This window comes from Arachis hypogaea, chromosome 16 (assembly GCF_003086295.3).
Source record: "Arachis hypogaea cultivar Tifrunner chromosome 16, arahy.Tifrunner.gnm2.J5K5, whole genome shotgun sequence".
NCBI lineage: Eukaryota > Viridiplantae > Streptophyta > Magnoliopsida > Fabales > Fabaceae > Arachis > Arachis hypogaea.
In genome coordinates, this window is record NC_092051.1 from 47,041,125 (window position 1) to 47,047,132 (window position 6,008).

The window sequence follows — 6,008 nt, forward strand, 5'->3', positions numbered from 1 at the left end:
AATATTAGTCATGTTAATATTTTTCTCTTGCATGCTCTTAGACCTATCAAACTCCATGGCCATGATCTGTAACATTAATGTACTAGCGAGTGACTTATCAACATATCAAAAGTGGTTTTTCACAAATGCAAGATATTCTTTAGTACTTTCTGTTTGTGAAAATATAGTTTTAATATTGCTTGCAGTAGTCATTCATATAAACATAAGCCTCAATCTGTTAGAATATTCCCATGTCTTAAGTGCATACTTTTCATTATCATCGTTGCCATTAGTGACAATGAGTTTTTCTTCCAAAAGTGACAAGTCAAAGATCCAAAAGACCTAAATAAAACTTCACTTGCTCACTCCATTCAGAGAAGTTTAAGTAATTAAATATGGTAATCAAGGAAGCTTGAGAATGAATCAAAATACCTATAATTTAATCATACAATACCCATATTAATTTTAATTTTATCAAATACTCAAATTATAGAACATTACATAGTATATTATAGTTCACATTTGGGTAAAATTTTACAATACACTAACATACTAATAAATGTCATATTTATCATATTTGAATATTACAATTCTCTACCAAATACATATACTATATATATCTAATCCAAGAATAACAGCTTTATCACTTTCAAGTTTATTGATAATAGAAAAAAAATTCTTTGGATAAATATAATTTTAAAATTAATTAACACAATATTAAACTATACTATATTTTACATCATATATTCATACCTTGGTCACTTTGATGTATACAAATAGTAGATAATTATGAATAAACTTAATACTATAAATAAAATATTTATAGCTTTTCATAAAATTAGAGTGTATTACGTACTCAAAATAAATTCAAGACTAGGGTTTAAAATATCATTTTAATAGTTGTCATCAACACTGTGCATGAACTCAACTAAATTCATGATTTGAGTATAATTTACGGCTAAATTAAAATTTTCAAAAGAAAACATGTAGAACATATACGACCACAAATCCAATGTTTGATGGCATGAAATTTAAAACCCATTTAATTGAAACCCTATATAAGTAATTAATTAGAAAATCAGAATAGTTGACATCATCTTTATATCATAATTAAACTAGAGAAAATCACATACTTTCAAAACATATGCTCTGATACCACATATAGGAATTAATTTGAGCGAAAACGCTAATTATGATCTTAAAAGTTGTGATTTTCATACCTACATTGGTTGCCATAATATTTTTGGTTATAATCGAATTGAACTTTAAAATTAGTTTATCTTCCTTTCTTCTTCGAATTAGGCTCATATGCTATATTAATAAAGAGTTAGAGTTTTAGGAGAATAAATTAGTAACACTTTTTTTAGTACAATCATGATAACAATAAACTGAGTCGTTACAAAATCTCCTTCATCAAATTCTCTTGACTGAACTTTTTAATTGAATGATGTAGCCATTCTTCTTTGATACAATTGACCATGACAAATAGCTGATAATAGTTTTTCTTTTATCACGTTCAACGGTTCATATCGAGTCTTCACCCATTCTGATTATTCTAATTCAACCTGTAACAACCCGTATTTTTGAAACTTTTAACATAAATTATTTACAATTTATTTTATTAATCTAAATTTATTATCATTAGAGGTCTATTTCATTAAGAGTAACCACTACAAAAAAAGAAGTTTAAAATGGAACTTATATTTATGGCAATTTTAAAAAACTGCCATAATATTCAGATAATATGGCATTTTATGGTGCTGCCATAATTAATGTGCATAAAATGGTTTTTTGGTGACTTTGGCGGTTTAAAACTGCCATTATTCAAAACCCATCATTTAAAAAAGAAGGCCCAAATAAAACCCTTTCCTAACAAAGAAAAACCATAACCCAGAGACCCATTACTGCTAAAACTAATGCGCCCTGTCACCAAACCCGAAAAGAAGATCTGTGCTCTGCTCCAGGGACTGCTCCGGCGACGATCTTCTCAGTGGCGTTATCCTCCGACGAGATTGTGTGCTCTCTCCAGCGATAATCTCCTCTGGCAGGTTCTCCTCCGTCGGCGCATTCTCCTCCTGCTACAATCTCCGTGTGAGAGCAAGGTTGATATTCTTTCTCTCTTTCAATTTTCTACCGTTGTCAAAAATACCTAAAAGTTTGAAATGGAAAATCAAGTTGCAGAAACTTCATAAAACTATGAGATCTGTTGCGCAAGTATTTCCTCCAATGATCTTCTCCAGCGGCGATCTCCTCCGGCGGTGATCTCCTCCATCAACGCTTCTCCATCTCTATCGAGCTTCGTTGAGCATCTAGGTTAGTATTCAAATTTGCATTATCTTCTTCTATTTACTCATGATTTATAAATATGCCATGGTCTATGCTAACGATGACTACGTCTTTTTCTTTAATTCTAAGTTTTTTTATTTTCTTCATTGCTAGAAGAAATTGGAGGTCAGGCATTCACTAAATTTTCTTCTAATTTTGTTTGTATGTATGCTAGATGCTTATGGATTATGATGATAATAATTTTCTTCATTAAAAAATAATTTTGCACAGTTTTTTTATAATATCAAGGACGTGAAGCAGCTACAAGAGCAAGTGAAGGTTCTAGAAACTGAAAGCAAAAGGAAAAGTGCGGAGTCTGTTGTGTATGTTGAGAAATCTGAGGTGTGCGGAGAGGAAGATGTGTCAGAAACTTAGTCAAATTCAGGGGATGGAAACTCATACGGAGTCTCAAAAGCACTGAGTTGGTTGGTGCTACCTGAATTGGAGGCAAGAGTGTCTGAGAAGAATGTCCTCATTCAGATCCACTGCGAAAAACATAAAGGAGTGTTGATGCACATTCTCAAGCTCATTGACAAACTCTATCTCTCTGTTCTTAACACCACTTCCTTGACTTTTGGAACCTCCATTGTCAACATAACCATCACTTCCAAGGTACATTAAATAAATTAAACTCATCACGTTTACATTATTGAATAATTTATTATGGTTATTGCATCACATCAGATGGATGACAAGTTCAGCTTTAGCGTGAAGCAGCTTGCTAAAAACATAAGGGTGGGACTGTTGCAATTGATGTAGAAGAAAGTAACATGTGTCTGATTTGTAATTAAAAGCTAATGTCTGGAATCTAGAAAAAAAAATAGTAATATGCTAAAAAAAATGTAAAAATTTCACAGGAAGAGGCATTAATGCATCTCTCTGATTCATTGTTTCTCTTTAACTTTTCTTTCTTACAAAAAATTATGGTATAATTAGTGTATATGATTTGACCCAAAATCTGGTGCTACATGTCCCACCAAAGTTCCTATGTTAGTTTTTTATGTCTTCTATGTGTTTATGTTTATGTTTATGAGAGAGAAAAGAAGCAAGTTTTAGGAGGGAAAAAAGAAGGGTGCTTGCTTTCTCTATGCAAGAGGGATTGCTTAAGTTTGGTTCTGTGACCCAATAATTCCTTGGAAAAAACCTTTTACATTCTGTTCTAATGTATTTGAGAATGATCATTCAGAAATCAGAAACACACACTACACAAGCTGAAGGATAAAGTGGAAAGCCTGCACAGAACTCTCCCAAAATTGAAATGACTAGGCTGCTTTTATTTTTTGATGGAATTGGCTTAATCTTTTTAATATTAGTATAGTTGTTCATCTTTGTAACTATAATTCTTTCTTTTTTTGTAGCCCTCTTCTAGTAATTGAAAGTTGAAAATTAATTATCAATAGCATCTATTATAATACTGATACATAACCATGTACACGGTACACCTATAGCTTGTCTTCGTAACACTGTTCTTTCAAAACTTCAGGAATAGCAGTAAGGTGGTGCAACTGATGAGGCAGAACCATTTATAGAGTCGGGTCGTTTTGGTAAACTCATCTTTCCCTGTCTTTGGCTTCTGTTCTTTGTTCAATTTTTGGATCAAATCAAATCTTGCACATCCATCTCATTATGTTGCTTCTCTATAATCTTTAAATAGCAAGAGCTTATTCACTGGGATACAATTATGTTTACATTATGAAAAAATGCCTCAAATGATATTCAACTATACATTATGTTTACATTATGTTAAAATTTAATATTTTTATTAATATCAAGGGAACATAAAGAAACTTGAAGAAGAAGTAATAATATTAAGAAGCCAATTATTGCAATTAAACTTTGAAGCTGACCAGGTATGTTGCCAATTACCTGCCATGGATACTTCCTTTTCTCAAAGTAGACATTCCCAACCCAAATACACCAGGAATGATCAGAAGGCATCTATTGTCACCCTCTTTGAACAAGGTACAAGTTGGCTGAGTTATAGTTGAAACTTTACATCCTTTGTATACGACTAACTTTATTTTAATTTTTAAACAGTTGGATTTCATAAGATTTTATCATTGCTCGAGTCAGATGCTAATGTATGAGTACATGCTGTGAAAGTGGTGGCAAACCTAGCAGCTGAAGGTAAATGCGTTCCTCTTCTTGTTAGTGTTGTTAATTGATACCGACCTTTTCAGTTTTGTTTTCAATGCATTTGTTTTACAATATATCAGACAAACTCTAGGAAGAGAGTGAGTTCTTTCCAATCTATAGCAACTTGTTGGTCTTGTTAGATCAAGTAAAGAAATGAGATCACTGGCCATCCAAAGCATACACAACAGGAACAAGGAAAAAAAGAAAGGTTCACACTGATGCTGGTAGATCCCACTTCCCACTTAATTTAATAGCCGCAAATGGCGACAATCGACACCACAATCCTGTCTCCTTCTCAATCAAACCACGTCATAAATCACAATTATGCATAGCTACTTCAATGCGCCGTTCACGGGAGACCCCAACGCGCGCATTTTATGTATGGCTATGGCTTAAATGGGTCAGAGAGGGTAGGTGGTAACGCCATAAGTTTTGTATAGGAGTTATTACTTTTGATTTTCAATAATAAAAAAGTATATATTATATTAATATTTTGTTTATGAATTATATAATATTTCATTTATGGATTATGATATTTTGCTATTGTGAAATTTTAATCTAAAAATTATTTATTTAATGCGATAAAAATGATGGTAAAAATTATTTTTTTAAACGATAAAAAATATCATTGTCAGGGTAAAACGGCAGTTCAAAAATACCATTTTAACTAACCAAAATGCTACTATCAGGGTAAAAATGGCGGTTCAAAAATGTCGTTTTAATCAACCAAAATGCCACTCTGTCAGGGTAATAATAGCGGTTCAAACCGCCGTTTTAACCTATCCAAAAACTGCCATTTTAACCTTGGAAATAACGGCGGTTTAAACTGCCGTTTTAACCAACCAAAACGCCACTCAAGGTAATAATGGCGGTTCAAACCGCCGTTTTAACTTATCTAAAAACCACCATTTTAACCCTGAAAATAACGTCGGTTTGAACCGCCATTTTAACCTATTCAAAAACCGTTGTTTTAATCCAGGGAATTGTGGCAGTTTTCAGAAAACTGCTGTAATAACCAGAATGGCGCCCAAAATTACGTCGCTTTACGAAACCGCCATTATTGGTAATAATGGTGGTTCAAACCGCCATAAATATAAAAAAACGCCATTTTTACCAAAATTTTTTGTAGTGAACTATATTAATTTTATTATTATTGAGGTTTAACTTAATTATGATATATTCTATTAGTTCGAACTATTTATTAGAAACTATTTTAACAGACAAAATTAAATTAATTTTTATAATTATTACTATTTGAGTTTGGATTAATTAAGATTATTATATAATTTTAGTAATCTATTAATAATAAATATTTTATAATTTAATTTGGGTAATTAATATTTCAAGTTCAAAATTTGCCTGTAATGAGTAAATATCGGTACTCTTTGATGAACTTAACTTTGCTAATGCTTTATTATAGATCTTCTATCCATATGATCATCATGTTACTAATGTCATTTATATTAGTAACTCATACATATTTATCTCCATATGTATTATTACTTATGTTTTAATGTATCTAGCTTTTGTAATTATCTGTTTAAGATATTTATAATTTGACGTGCTGA